Source organism: Suncus etruscus, chromosome 12, assembly GCF_024139225.1.
Source record: "Suncus etruscus isolate mSunEtr1 chromosome 12, mSunEtr1.pri.cur, whole genome shotgun sequence".
NCBI lineage: Eukaryota > Metazoa > Chordata > Mammalia > Eulipotyphla > Soricidae > Suncus > Suncus etruscus.
The window spans coordinates 65,891,219-65,907,542 of NC_064859.1; the positions used below are offsets into that span (position 1 = coordinate 65,891,219).

The following is a 16,324-nucleotide window of genomic DNA, read 5'->3' on the forward strand; positions in this document are numbered from 1 at the left end:
CCCCGAGTGGCCGCGCGTCCCGCAGCCACCACGGAGCACTCCCCGCAGAGTGGGGCGGCCAAACCACGGTGCGCTTGCGACCCAAAAGGGTCTGAGCGTCCGTCGCCGTGCGGGGTCGCTCCCTTCCCACCCGAGGAGCGCGCCCCACCCGCAACCGGGCGGTCCTGCGTGGGCGGCGCCGGCGGCAGCGGGCGGAGCCGAGCGGAGCCGAGGGGGCGCGGACTGGGCGCCCGCCGGGCCCTTGGACTCGCGCACGGGGCCCCGGCGTTGAGCTCGCCCGGCCAGAGCGCCGTCCCCGCCGCAGGGGCGGTGATGAGCGCCCAGGGACCGCCGCCCCTGGCCGCCCCCCGCGGGCGCCCCGGCCGCCTGCTGGTGCCCACGCGGGTGAGTAGAAACCCCTCGGCGCCTCTCGCTGCTGCCCCCTTCCCCGGGGTGTCCCCTCCCTCTGCGCCCTGGACCCCCTCGCCCACCCAGCGCCCGCTGCTCACGTGCGCTCTTTTGGACTCCGCGCTCCCCTCCCTGAGCTTCTCCTCCTTGGACTCCACTCCCCCATTCCTGCTTGCACACCTTCCTCATGCCTACAAGCCTTCGTGACCCCCTGTGAACCCGCGCTCCCTTCTTCATCCTCCTGGACCCCTACTAGTGGCTGGTACCCAGGACACCCATCTCTGACCCTTCGGCTCCCATCACTGCACCCACAATATCCAACATAGGAACTTGTAGATTGGCTCTTCATGGTCTGAAGGACTCCGTGAGAAGGAGTCGCTTCTATTTTAGTTAAGGAGAATGGGGGGGGGGGGGGTTTTCTCAGAATCTAAGACTTGGGGTTTGTTTCTGCCTTGAGATCCTCCTCCTTTTCCAGGTGTAGGTTGGAGGGGCGCAGCTACCCAGGATGGGGATGCTCAGAGCCTTGGAAGAACTCAAGGACCAAATTCCTAGTATAGAATGTGTGAGTGTGTGTGTGTGTGTGTGTGTGTGTGTGTGTGTGTGTGTGTATGTGGTATGTGAAGTCTAACTTAGCCCCTTGCCCAAAGAACTCCCCATCCTTTCTTTCCTCCTTCTTTTTATTTTATTTTTTTAAATAAACTATTGATGGACTAAAAACAAAGATACTGGCTCAAACAATAACGAAAAGTTCTTGGAAACCTTCAAGTTGCCACCCACAGAATAACCCAGTGTTCTGGAAACAGTTGAAAGCAACTCGATCATTTTGAACCTTGGAAAGCTAGATGTTAACAGCTAATAACAGCCACTGCTGGAAGCCTTTGCCCCCTCCAAATGCCCAAATTCCATCAATAACCAAACCTAGAAATTCACTTAGCTCTCCTTTCCAGGACAATTGTGCAATGGTCCAAAAGTTAATGGGTTGTAGGCTCTAAAAAATTCTTACCATTCTTCTAAATTTTTCAGTGTATATTTTGAGAAAAAACAAAACAAAAAACCTTCAGAGAGAGGTGTTCCTCTTCAGTGAGTTATGACATTTGGGATATTACAAGCTTAAGTATGAAAATATCTTAAAATATTAAGATATTAAAATGTCTTAAAATGAAATTTGTCTTAAGGCCTTTGTTGATTTATTTTTGGTTCAACTACTTTGTAAAATGAATATTTTTCCCAGCTGTTGCAGGTGCTAGTGAGATCTAGAAAATGTGCTTGGTAGTAAGCTGCTTAAGAAAGTAGAGGTGTGCATCAAGGCTTTCTCTTTCATAGCTTCTTTGAATTTGTAAAGGTGCCCTCTCATCCTTAGGAATTGTACACTTGGCTTGATGTGTTCTTGCAACAAGTCTTATTTGTAACCATTGCAACTGTAGTGGAAGAATTGAAGTGGGATTTTTCAAAGTGTATAATGAAATCGGTTGATGAAAACTGGCTGTAGCATCTGTGTTTTAAAATAATATGAAGTGCAGGCTTGAGGGAAATAAGCTTTGCTGTGGTAAATGCAGGTTCCTTTAAGGTTGTGTTCTGCAAGGTGGGTACTGTTCAGTAGTTTGCCAAGATGTCATTAGTTCTTTCTTTGCAGTAACGTCCTGATTATGTGATACAAACTGTGAGTTATGAACTTATGAGGTGGTTTTCACAGCATTGGGATCAAATATAGTAATAAAATTAAGGACCATGTTAAGGGGAAGAATATTAACTTTGGATTCATAAATAAGATGCTGTACACACTATTGCTGGTATGGTGAACTCCAATATTTGGGAATGTTTCAGTCTTTTTTATTTTAGGCCACTCTCAGCAATGCTCAGGGATTACTCCAGGCTCTGATCAGAGATCACTCCTCAGGAAGGAAAGGCTCAGAAGACCATAAGGGGTGCCAGGGATGGAACCCTGGTCGGCCATGTGCAAGGGAAGCACCCTATCCACTATTGTTATCCTACAATTCTTTGGCCCCTTGAATATCTTTATTTTTAAAAGAAATCTGTTAAATATTTTATACACTAGCTTCCTAAAAACAAATAGTCACAGCCTATGAATATAAGTTAACTGTTTGATGGCAGCAGGTACATGGATGTAGTATAAACCCTTTGATAGCATTAATTTTCTCAAGTTTGAGTTCAGACAACTATGAAGAATTATTACTTTACTTATCAATAACTTTTCACAGAATCATTGAATTTCTATTTATTTGTTTTTACATTTTTATTTATTGCATTTCTATTTTGTTGTTTCAGTAAGAAAGAGAGTTTAGTGCTTCTATATAGAAAAATGGTAGTGTGATTAAATAAATAGTAGAGAGGTTAAGTGCTTGCCTTGCATGTAGCTGGCTCTGTTTTGATCCCTGGCACCATATAGGGTCCCCTGAGTTATCTCTGAACATGCAGAGTAGTGGACCCCTAAGCAAAAGAAAAATTGTAACAAATATTTGCTATAAATCTGTTTGAGTCTGATTTCTTTGTTTCTGGTGTTACACAACAATATAATTCTTAACACACTTTCTTGTTTGAATCATTTAAATGGCTAAGTTCCAGTGTCTTATTTAGTACTGGAGCTTCTTTTACTCTTAAGGTAGGCATTCTCTACTAAATATTTCCCTCCCTGAGTTAAAACAAGTGTCCTGACTAGAGACTCCCTAGAGAGTTGTGACAAATGCCACTGGTGGAGAGCCAGGGATACAATTATCTGTGTCCTGATTTGTGTTCAACACTGTTGCTGATTTGTATCGGCAGCCCCCTTTCTATTTTTTAATAGCACACTTCAGCCTAAAGAGCTAGAGACATTAAATAGCAGGAGTCAGTAATGTACTATTTCATATGACGAGCATGCCAATTGAAAGGTGAAACTATGCCAGGCCAATTTAAATGTGCATTTGGTAATGGAATCACTTGAATGTCTGCTTAGAGATGCTACTTACTAAGATAAATTAAGCATGTAATCTCTTGTCCAATATTTTTTCACTTTGCTACATGATTCTTATCCCTGCTGACTCATTCCTGATTTCAGTTGCGGAACTTCTGGTGATGTTTCTGACATCATAAGCAAAACTCATATTTTTTTACATGGACAGCTGTCTGATTAATCTCATTGACATGTTTTCTTAGTGACATTCATTTTTTTAAAAAAAGCACAAGATCCAAGTTAGAAGTTACTTATTTTATTGTGGAAAAAAATAAGCTTTAAAAATTGACTTATTTTCCTTGCAATATATATGTACCTGTACAGGTACTCATAAATATAGATACCTTGTAAGCTTCAGCTTCATTAATTTGCTTTCATTTTCCAAAATGTCCCATGAGACACTCTTAGAGAAGTTGACATGAGAGTGGCATTGATGTCTCTTACACTGGAAAAGTAACAAACAGTCAATACAGTAAGTGACTTTATAATCATGAAAGAGGATGCAGAGACTGTATTGAGGTAGAATCAACTTAAACCCCAATTCCCTTTGCTATTAGGTGGGTATGTTTGATATAGAGTGGGTAGAGCATTTGCTATTTGGCTTCCTTGTTCCCACATATGGCATATGACAATGCCAGTCACCATATATGGGTTCTGCAGAAAGCGGCAGGCCTTTCTCCAGGGTTTGTTAAACCTCCTTCATCTGCACTATGCTGGGTAGATGCAGGAATACTTCAACCAGGTGTTTAGTGAAACATGGTGTGGCTGGGGTCCAGTTCATGGGAACCATGAAAGTCTTGTTTTTCATTTGAAGAAGGTTCAATTTGGACTCTAGTGGTCAACATAAAAGATTAATACATGTGTTTAAAGTGAAAAAGAAAAGCCTGAAAATGGCCTGGAGAAATGTATTTGCATTTGAAACTGGACTGCACTATTTTACTTGTCCAACTGGCTACTACTGCGTTTTGTCACTAAGATGGTAGTTAGGATAGAAGGTTCTGGATTATTTTTAGTGAACACTAGATGTCACTTTTCCCCATTCCATACTAAAGTTCCTTAAAGCCTATTAGTCTCAGTTTATCCCTTCTATTTCTGTACTGAATTCTAAACCCCTCTGCCCTTGCTGACCTAAACCTCCCAGAGGCATGACCTCTACATCCCAAATACCACCCAATTGCCCTGGTCTTTCAGGGAAGGTTTAGTTCCTTCAATCTATCTGTCCCCTACCTTCTTATACTTCTTCTTGAAAATTGTCTTCAGTGTTTTGAAAAAAAGCTTTGACTACTAAGCCGTAGTCAAACATTTAAAACATTAAGAAACATGTAAACCATTTAACACAGTTTAAAACATTTAATACATTAAAACAGTTTAAACAGTTTAAAACATTGGGTACAATAGTTTGTTTCTAAGTAATATATAGTTTTGGATGCTCTAAATGTTATTAATCACCTGTGTTGTAATTAAGCAAGGCATTAGAGATTATGCCTCTTAACTTATTTAAGGAAAATTCTTAGAGAATACTGTTGATGAAAGTTAGAAAATGCAGTTATATGGTAGTACATACAGCTTCCTTTTGGTTTGGGGGACACATCCTATGGTGCTCAGAGCCATGACTCTGCACTCAGGAATCACTCTTGTTAGTGCTATCTAGGGTTTGGTGGTAGATGTAGTACCAGGGAGAGAACTCAGTTCAGTGAACCCCCTACCTGATTCTCTCTAGCCCCAGCATATAGTTTATTTAGGGACCTCATGCTATCTCAGACTATTTCATAAAAAGTTGTGTTCTTGGTTTATTTGATTGTTACTGACAACACTGAACATAGATTCTGTATTTTGCCTGTTACTTTTACGAAACTATCTCATTCATTGCTCTTTTACTTAAACTATCTATCTCATCAATCTCTCTATATTTAAAGACTGCACAGTAGTTAAAATCATAATCATTGTTATGAATACATAAATCTGATTCTAAGGCTGACATTTTGAGTATCAACAACTACTCAAGTTATTTTTTACTTAGTGTGATAGGCAATTACATAAAATATTAAAATGTTATTACGATATTCATTTTATTTACTAAAACAATTTATTTTTCATATTGTTATTTGGGGACCTCCCAACAAGTACTTAATGGTCCTGGAGGCAACTCCCAGTGATATTTGGGCAACTCTGTTGGACAATTTAGTGCTTGGTCCTGGCAGTGCTGGGGCCACCTTGTGGTACTATGGAAGAGTCCAAGGTTTCATCTGGAGGTGCTGGTGGACGATAAGGTGCTTAAATTCAAATTCAGGTTTCTGCAAATGCCTTACATGGCCACTGAGCTGTCCCTCACAACCCTCATAGCAATTTTATTTAAATTTGAACTCTATTAGCAAATGGTAGTTGCCTTTAAAATTGATGAATAAAATAAAGTAGGATCTGTGAGAGTTTACTTGAATCAAATAGTTTTAATGACAAGTCATGTGTAAGAATTAAATTCTAGTCTAGGACTTTGCATATTTTATGTTCATATTTATTTCTCAAAGGCAAATATCTTACTGTCTATTTGAATTATTATATTTAAAATTAAGCTACATTAATGCACTAGCATTCTATATATTTTTGCACTGAGCTGCTCTTTAGAAGAACTTGTGTTTATTATAACATCACTTAATTTTTCTTTAAAAATTTACTTTTTTATTTTTTAATGAAGTAATATAATCTTCATTGAACAAGACTTACTTAGAAAAATGAGGGGGTGGAGAAGAAATGAAATGTGTTCAAGAGAGAACATGGGCTTGAAAAAGCACAGAGACAGAAAAAGCAAGGGAGATACATTTTTTAAGGGAGAACATGGTCTAGAAGAGCAAAGTGACCTTAGTAATTCTTATAGACTTTTTTCCATTGAAGATAAAAGTTTCATGTTTTCTTGCACAAATTTTGGATGAATAACCTTTAGAAAGAACTACATGCCCCTATATACTCCTTAAAGTGGAAACTAACCTCCCTTTCTAAAATGAACAAAATGGATGAAAACCAATCTCTCTCTAAGCCTTCCTGTGCCCAGAATCTCTCTGTCTGTCTCTACAGGATCATCTCTCAGATAGCTGATGTACCTTTTGTGTCTGTCCCAAAATGCTGAGGGTCCACTCTTTAATACCAGATCAGTATTCATATGGTGGTTTAAAATCCCAATATCTTGGCACATGACTATCATTCCCATTCTATGAGTGCCTCTTCTGAACCCTCCTCAGCCTCTCCCTCCTATTCATATTCTTGGTTATTTGAGAAACTGAGTCTCAAGTATGCTTTGTAAAGTTGGATTTTGCAGAAACTGGGTTCTGAGGTTTTTTCCATTACTTTCCATCTTCAGACAATCTTTTCCTCATCTATGGTGGAAATTACTCTCAAATCCTGCTGACCTCAGACCCTGCACCTCCAAACATTCAGCTTGAACTGTTGCATTTGAACCTTTATAAAGCTATTCAAAGTGATCGTTTGATAGGGGCAGAATAGTTGGTAGAGTGGGTAAGGAACTTGCCTTACATATGGGTTTTATCTGACCCATTAGGAATGATTCTGAGTATAAAACTAGGAGTAAACTCTGAGTACTACAAGGTGTGGGTGTCATAAAAACTAACAAACAAAAACAGTGATCATTTTCTAAAGCAGTCACATAATCACAAATCATTTTTGTTTGTTTTTGGGTAATACTTGACCATGTTTAGAAATAGCCCATACCAGCCTTGTACTCAGGACTTACTCCTGGCAGTGCTTGGGAGACCATATGGAATGCTGTAGGTGCTGGGTCTGGAACCCAGGTCAGCTGCATGCAAAGCAAACACTACCTGCTATACTACCACTCCAGTACTGGTCTTGAAATTTTTTCCTCCAAATTTATATGACAGAAATTAGCATCATCACTACATACTTCATGCCATTACCTAAATCACCCAAATCCATGTCCTTCTTCAAAAATTAAATACACCAGTGTTTACTTTGTTCCAGGATCTTTGCTCAGAGCCCATTCCTCTTTCTCCATTTGGCCTAACACATTGAAGTTCTGCTTGTAGCCCAACTCTTCCCCGAATCCTCAGATTCTCTCTCCTGCACCCATATGACTAATTTCTACCCTCTCTTCAGGCTTAAATACAGGTTTATCAGGGTCAGTGAGTGCATTTAGAAAGAATATGATTACAGCTTTGCCATTGGTGCTATTTATGAGTAAATGGAAATGGTTTCCTTTCCTTTTTTTTTTTTAATTTTTTTTACTTAAGCACCATGGTGACAGAAATGTTCATATCTGGATTTCAGTCATAGAATACTTCATAGGACTAAATAGAAACTTTCACCGGTTCTACTTTCCCACCACCAAACTCCCCATTTTCCTCCCACCCTCCACCCCCCACTTCCTGTCTGTCTCTGGGACAGAACTGTACTTCTTTTTCACACACTCTGCTTTATGAAATTGTGATTTGTACTATTGTCAATAGAGGGTGCCATACATATCATTTCATCCCCTTTCAGAGCCCAGACTTGTCCAGAGTGATCATTCTAACCATCATTATCATGGTAGTTGTCAGTGTAGTTAATCCTCTAACTGTACTCACCACCATTTGTGGTAAGCTTCGTGTCATGGGCTGGTCACAAGAATAGGCCATTCAACTATTTTCCTATACAAGGCAGCTGATAGAAGTAGTCCAGTTTAGTTGACATGCATGTAAATGAAAGGTCTAACGTGCTCAAAGAGGGAGAATTTTGCTTTAGGCTTCTGTACTAAGGAATGGTTTGATATTTATGATTAGATGTTATGGTTTTGAATAAAATTGTCTTTATATTTTATAATTGCTACATGTTAGTATCAATTTAACAAATCAGTATAACTGTTAATGGTAAAATATAATTTATTCTGTTTCTCCTCTCTATCCTGCTGAATGTTAACCTTAATGATTTCTCTTTAGATAATTATATTTTACCAAACGGCTCCATCCGTTTGACTTCTCACATTATAATTATCTCAAGTTTTCATTACATACTGAGAAATATAAAATTACTCTTCATTCCTTAAAGCTGGGAGCATTCAGGTCTCAGATGAGCTAGAAGCAATTTTTTTTTTTATAAAGGACAGCTTATGGGGACACAGTTGGCACAATGCTTGGGCTTTCTCCATGGAAGAAACCGAGGTCTTTATATATAAATATATATGTACATATACAGCATTTATATATACATACACATATACACAAAATTTTGTTTATTTTGAGTCACACCCAGCTGTGCTCAGGACTTAATCCTGACTGTACTCAGATATCACTCCTGGTGTGGTCCTCAGGGGACTATATGGGATGCTGGGGCTCAAATTTGGGGTGGCCACATGCAGTGCAAATGCCCTACCAGCTGTACTATTGCTCTGTCCCTCTCCTTTTAGGTCTGATTTTATTCCTGGTGTGTGTAAGTAGGTAGAGAAATCCCAGCCTTTTCATTTGTGTCATTGGATGTGCTGGCGCTGCTTCTGCTTCCCTGAGTGGGAGGAAATGCAGCACCAGCTGGGATTTGCTTCAGCCTTAAGAGGGGGGACTTTTTGGTCGTGAAATGAAATGTCATTTGGACAGTGCTTGGCGGTTTTAAATGTAGACCTATGTGCACATAGAAACATACATGAATGAAGCAATGTCTGAGTTCCTTCCTGAGGTGGGGAAGAAACTGCACACAGATCAGAGTGTGGCTGCTGTCTGAAGTGCAGACCAGTCAGGAGTGTTGGAGCCCCTACGCATCTGAAAGGACAGAATGCAGCCATGACCCTGAGTCCTGAGGGTGTCTGTGCAGCAGATAGGAACAGCATGAAGGCACTGCAGTCCTTGCTCTCTCTCCACCACTGTGCCTGACACGATGATACAATTAGAACGTGGTCATGGATCCTTAGGAGAGGTCAGGGTTTGAGAACAAATAAACACACATCAAGCAAGAGAGCAAGCTTTGTGGGTATGTCAGGGAAGGAGAAATATGCAATTATAGACAATAACATAGTATTAAACAGATTAATTGTTACAGCACTTAGAGAGGAGACACAGAATTAGGATACAAGAGCACTTACATCTTTTGGCTGGAGAAGCCTTCCAGGGAGCAGGCAGAGACTCCAGGGGAATCAGTAGATGAAACAGCAGCCTCTGTGCTGCCAAGGAACTAAAACCTCCCAGAGCTGTATGAAAACAGGCTTGAGAAGTATTTGTACAGATACCACCTATACCATGCAGATATCCTGCATATTTACAGGTCTAGGACACATGTCACACATGTACAAACATATACAAACTATACAAACCACACATATTGTGTAAACATATAAACACCAACTCACAAATATACACTAGCACATGCATTATAGTGACACAGCATGCCCCTGGCACATAGATACTATATACACAAATACATGCTATCTACTGTACACACATACACATCGCATATCTCCACACATAAATTACTCAATGCATTCCCAAGCAGTTTTTACAACAAATCTGTGCCCCATAGAAAACATACTACATATATCACACAGATGCCACACAGGACACCCTGCACTCATATACTAAACATACATACATACACTTGTATGTTATGTTTTCACAACATACACAAATGTGTCCTGCACACATACAAAAAAGAAACATATAATATAGTCAATACTCTCCACTTCTACATATAATATACCCACTATCTACATATTTACACATCACAAATATCACAGATATCCAAACACAGGTTACATAAAAACCACACCATAAACATATAGGGACACAAATTGTTTGATTCACATGCATACATAGTGAAGATTACATACAACACTCACATTATGTTTAATATACATGTATCGTGTCCACATGTCAATATGCACACAGAAAATAATATACAAAATGTATCATTTATACATATACTTTCCATGAACATCCAGGCACAACCTATGCACACACCACAGTAACCACTATATAAACACCTACCACGTCAAAGCAAATATCCACAGCATATATGACCACATATATCAAATACACACACTGTACACATTTACGCAATTACACAGAGAGAAAAGATATAAACAGAGAAGCACATACACACAGCGTACATTGCACAAACACAGTTACTCTGTTTTTTTCTGCACAACAAATTTGGAGGAGAATTTAACACAGTCCCAGTGGTCTGAAAATTTTGTACTCACAGATGAGCAGAGAGAATTTGTACCTTGATGGGTCTAACTCTTTTTATTTAAGAGAGCAGATTGCCATTCTAGAGTGCGGGGTCCTGAAGCCCCCCAGGGGGGCCCGGCCAGCAGGAATTAGCTGGGAAGACTTCTCAGACAACCGCACTCCTATTTTGCTGGGTAGAAGCACAACCACACTGTAAAAAATCTGAGAGAGGTTAGTAATAAAGACCCAAGGCAATGTCTCACTGCTCAAGGGCAACTTTATTTGGCTACAGCTCCTTCTTATATAGAGAAGGAGAAGGGGGCAGTACAAGGGTGATGTCAATCACACTTTTGGCATGAAAATTACTTCATTATTCCAAATAAGGCAAGTGGGCAATACTTCTTGCAGTATCCATGGAAACATCTTGTGACCTTCTAGCTGCATTCCTAATTGCTTGATTATCAGGAGGTGGTGCAAGATGTGCTTGCCTCAGTGATCTTGAACAGACAATGTAGCATATACACAATAATGAATGTCTTGTAAACTCAGGGATATGGTTAAGGGAGTAAGGCCTCTTTTCTGGGAATGGTACTGGGCTGTGTTGCTCTCCTCCGGGCTAAAAGATTAATTATACTTTGCAGCTGCATTTTCCTTTCTCTTTGGCCCAAGAACTTACAGCAAGACTGCATGTAGCCTTTAGGTGAAAGGCTGGATTATGGCAGAAAGAATAGCAAAATGACCTCAAACAAGTCAGTCCCCAACATCTCCCCCTTTCTCTTCTAATAAAAGAAGGAAAGTCGTGAGCGGGTGGAAGAACCGTGTCTTAGGCTACAAGGTTTGACCAGGTCGGACACGGCCAAAGCCGCATTTAAAAGGTGGCTACAAGCGCCGTGGGTGTGCACAGAGATCCGAATTATGTGTTGTAGCCTTTTAGGGCCGTGTCCTAACTGGGACCTTGCTAATCCCGTCGTAGGTATCTCCACAGCCGAGAGCACAAGTACCGGAGCGAGCTCCGTTTGTTAGCTATGCGCTTTATCTCCTGAAAACTTAGTGGCTGGAAGGGCGGCTTGGTGACAATAGCCAAGTTTTCACAGGAGTCACGTTGGGTTAACTGTTGGTAGTGAACTTGAACAGAGGTTTTTGCCGTCTCATTTACTTGGTTTTTAACAAGGGCAGTAAGTTTGCGGAAAGCCCATGGGTCAAAGGAAAAGAGCAGCATGAGGCTAATAAGAGGGCCCAAAATAGTAGACAGTAATGTATGTATCCAAGGAGAAGAGAAAAACTAACCCTGTTACCAACTTTGTTTTTCATCGAAATGTTTTTGGAAGTCTTTTATACCGTCACCAATGTGTTGAACGCTATTCCTAACTAATCCAGGTTTATCTTTGAAAATACAACATTGTTCCTTAAGGGCTACACAGACTCCCCCCTCTTACATAAGGGCAAAATATAGAGCACGACGATTTTGAAGAACTATCATAATATGGGTCTGTGAGGGCTAGAGCAGAGGCATTTATAATATTTAAAATAACTTGAGAGGAGAAGGATGGGCTAGACGGCAGAGTTCGTAGCTTACAACTTGCTTAATAGTGAGTTGATGACGCTGAGGCTGAACTTTACAGAGAAGAAGTTTAGAGTCAGTGGTGTAGATAGGAGGTTCAAACGTTGTGATGCTTTTATAAAACGGCGAAACCGGTGAATTGCAGATTTAACAGTGTTCATAGCTGGTGTTGGAGAGCGCTTGGGCAGAGGCATTGACCATTTGCAGGATGAGGTTTAAGGTGGAAACCGGACCAACAGGTTTGATGGTTAATGTAGGCTTTAACAAAGCTAAAACATAATAATCATGATAAGCAAGAAACATTTCAGTAACAATATGGGGAGAAAATGCAGTGGAGTAAACAAAATAAGTGGAGTTGGGGGCTTCAATGAAGATGGAAGAGTTGTTAACAATAATGGTTTGATTGCAAATGTCTGATTGTTGAACAGGCGGGCACATATATGGTTCGAGTAAGCAAAGTTCCACGACCGTGACTTGTTTGCCATGGAGGTTGTTGGTGGCAGTGGTGGGCATCCAAGGCAGCTAGGCAGAGTGCTCAATTCAGCATTGTCAAAGGTGGAGTCCGTCAGAAACAGGTTTGCAGGAAAGGCGGCTGGCAGGAGGGGTGACAGGCTTTTTTGAAGTGGATGAAGACAGGACTGTGGAAGGCTGCGGAAATTTTTTGTTAGACTTCAGCATTTAAAAAATTTTTATAATTAACAATCGCCAATTTATCAAAAACTTTTAAACTGAACATAAATGATTTTTGTTAAACTTTTTAGTTATTATTTTAAAGCTAGATGCTATTTTTTAGCTATAAATACATATTCTATAGGCCTGAACTTACACATAGCAGGAAAGCCAGGTGACTGCAAAGTCCAGAAATTCTCCAGGGAAAAGTTATCCCCGATGGCCATTGAGAAATTTGGGGTTTGCCATCCCTCACACTTTTCGCCATGTTCTTAGAAGGACAAAGCTAGCTTAATACATAATTTTTAACACATGATTTTTAGTTGCAAGATGCCAGTTTGTGAACTGACCAGACTGAACCAGGTTGAAAAAATTAATTGAAATTTGAAAAATGGATAAGGCTTTAAAAATTGTATTATTATAAAATGTAGAGATAACAAATAAACAGACAAAACAAAACAACACTAAACACAACATTTTACACTTGTGGCCACTTTCATTCATCACAACAGACACATAAACAGACAAAAGGATTGATTTAAGACTTATTTATAAAAAAATTGACAAGCGCTTTTAAATATTTAGCTAGCATGTTTGTGAGAAGAAAAAAAATTTTTTGTAGAAAAACTTTTTTAGTTTTGAGAAGTACTTAATGTAGATGGAGTGGAACTTTGCTGAAAATAAATTTTAAGGTTTAGAATTAACACAAAACATTTTTAAAACAATTTTAATTTGAAGTTTAAAACATTAAGTAAAATGGTTAATAAGCAGTAAAAATTTTTTAAGTAAAATGGTTAATAAGCACTGTAGAAGGAGTCTTCACTCTGAAGTATGAAATCATTTGCTGTAAATGAATAGGTTTTCTTTAAATTGGTTTTGCAGTAGAACAGTAAGACAGCTGCAATAAAGTGTTAAAATTTTTATGATTAAACACAATAGCATGAACTATGATTATTAAAGGTATAAAAAACTGATTTTAAAAATACAAACAACTGTTTTTACTATGAAGACTTTAAGTGAATAATTTGTAAAAAATATTATATACTAAATTAAGTAAATGCTTAGATTATTACAAAATATAGTTAAAGACATTTGATGCATTTACACACTTAGAACTTAAGACTAAAATTGTATTTAATACTAGTTAATTTGCTTATAAAGTTTAGTTACTTTTATATATTACTTATAAAATTATATATAATATATTTTTTATTAATATTATTTTTTCACTGCGACACAAATATACAGATTTATATAATGTGCTGATATTTTGAATGCACTTAAAATAATAGTTCTTTTAATGCAGAAATAAAGAACAACCATTGCTGTAGCACAAAGTTAAAACTAAGGGTACTATAAAGCACACCTAGGTGTTCACTGTGCATTAAATTAGCTATATTGTTTAAAAAGGCTAACCACATTATTTTTCACATAATTTTGTAAATACTTTAAAAATTAAAATAAAACTTTTAATAGAAATATAAGATTTAAATTTAACACTTTTGTGTTCGTTTGGATTTTAAAACACAAAGAAGTTTTTCTTTTACCAATATTTTGTTATCTGTAAAGTGACAGAATTATGAACTTGCTTTAAAATTTTCTGAGAGGCATGAAAAAAAAATTTATTGCCTTTATCTTTCTGTTGCTTTTTAATGTTTTAATAATTACTTTACACTACTTAATGCACTAAACCTAATAACACATATTTGACGAAGTGTAGGGCTGACAAGGTGAAGCAGAGTTTTTCACTGATAACTTGGGGAGGGGCTAGCACAGTTAACAGCAGGAAGGTTAGAGGCAAATTATTTACAGTCAGCAGGGTGTAATGATATAGAGAAAAAAAAAACAATTTTTTAAGATTAATTACTAATTTATTGGAATTAGAGGGAATGGCAACTGAAGAGGGGAATTTGGGTTGCAAAAGCACCATGAGAATCATGGTTTTATTAATTGATTTGAGAATATGCAAGAGATGCTACTTTTCAGATTTCTTTTGAATAACAAAGATTGGGTATTTCAAGGTGAATTGGAAGGCTTAAAGTGGGAGTGGCAGGGCTTGAGCTGGCTGTTTTCCAAGGCTGGCAGGAAAGAGGCTGAAGGAGGCTGAGGATTGGTTTGAGCAAAGTAAAGGGTACATTAGGCTCAGAAGTTTTAACAGCAAAGTGTAGATATCGCAAGGTTTTATGGCTTAGCAGATGATACTTTGTAATTATCCTGCTTACTGTGCCCTTAGAATTTTTTGTAGGCACTGCAGCAGTTTCTGTTTTATGGCACTTAGCCTCACTTTCATTAGTTTGTCTCTTTGAGTTCTCAAGAGGGGGGGCCTGGCCGTGGAATTCAGTGGGCAGAGGACAGACAACTATAGATTTAGGAGGGGGGGGGAAACGCCTGAAGGGCAGAAACCTGTGAATTAAGAGAAGCAGCCTGTTTTTGAAGGCTTAAGATTTGTTTAAGATTTTTAATTTGGCTAAGTAGTTTCATTTCTATAGCTTTAAGAGGGGGAGCGGTGAGAGGAGGGAATCTGCCATGGTTAGGGACTGAGCGTCTTGGGCATTTAGAATTTTTCCCCTGGGGTGCGGGGGATCAGTGGGAGGCGTTTGAGAAGGTAGCTGTGGAGGCTGCTGAGCAGGCGGGGAGGGGGGGGGGGAGACTTTTTCCATTAGGGAGAAAGACAGGAAAGGTAGTAGCACTGGTTTTTGAGCTAAGAGCATTATCAAGTTTGTTAGAGAGGTGAGACACCATGGATGTAATTGTGGTGAGTTGGGAGCTTAAGTCAGAAAAAGGGGGGGGGGGAGGGAGAAAGCAGCAACAGTTTGTTGCCGGTGTGGGGGAGCTGCTGGAATGCTGGCTTTGGGGAGCGACTTCCAGGCACGGAGGGCAGCAAGAGCCATGTTGGCAAGCTGGGACCTGGAAAGTGTGTGCTGTACCTTTAAGGTATGAAAAGAGGCGAGGCCAGCTATACGAGCTTAGAGATTAGGATTCCTGCCTATTTGCAGGGGCTTTGCAATGGAAAAAAAAAGTTAACTTCCCAAGAGACAAAGAGTTCAGCTTTTAGATTCTAAGCAGGAGAGCGTGTAAGGGGCTTGGGGGCCATAGGAGGTTACGGCTTGAAATGGCTCTTTGAGGTTTTTCCAATTAAAGGCTTTGTATTGTTGCAATTGCTGGCTAAGGAGGGGAGGGTGGTGAGGGGAGTAAAGGTTTTGGTGGAACAGGGACGGAGCTGAGGCTAGGGAAGTGAAGGGCTGTTTAGGATTTTGCACAGAGGGTGCAGCGGCCTCTTCTGTAGGGGTCTGGGTGCATAGAGCAGAAGTATGGACAGAAGTAAGGGAGGGATATAAATGAGAAGCATTAGAGAGATCTTTAAGAGCATTAGTTACTTTGGAGACAAAGGTAGAAGAATCAGTGGTGGAGGGAGGACAAGGGGAAGTATTCTCAGAGGGAGAAGGGAGATGAGAGACAGAATTAGAACGAGAGGGAGTCCTGGAACACTCACGGGAGACTTGTTGTACATGAGATTCAACGGCATGGATGATGTCTTTGGCGGTTCCGGCATTTTTAGTTACAATGATATCTCTTAACAGGCTCCAATATTGGAACATAATT

At 39.6% G+C, this 16,324-nt stretch overlaps 1 non-coding gene across 1 annotated transcript; it reads right to left on the minus strand.

Annotated features, from left to right (window-relative positions):
* Positions 1 to 13,976: 13,976 nt before the first annotated feature.
* LOC126025406 (small nucleolar RNA SNORA22) lies at positions 13,977 to 14,106 on the minus strand. Its single transcript, XR_007501413.1, has one exon. It is a non-coding gene; the product is annotated as a small nucleolar RNA SNORA22 (small nucleolar RNA).
* Between the last annotated feature and the right edge of the window lie 2,218 nt (positions 14,107 to 16,324).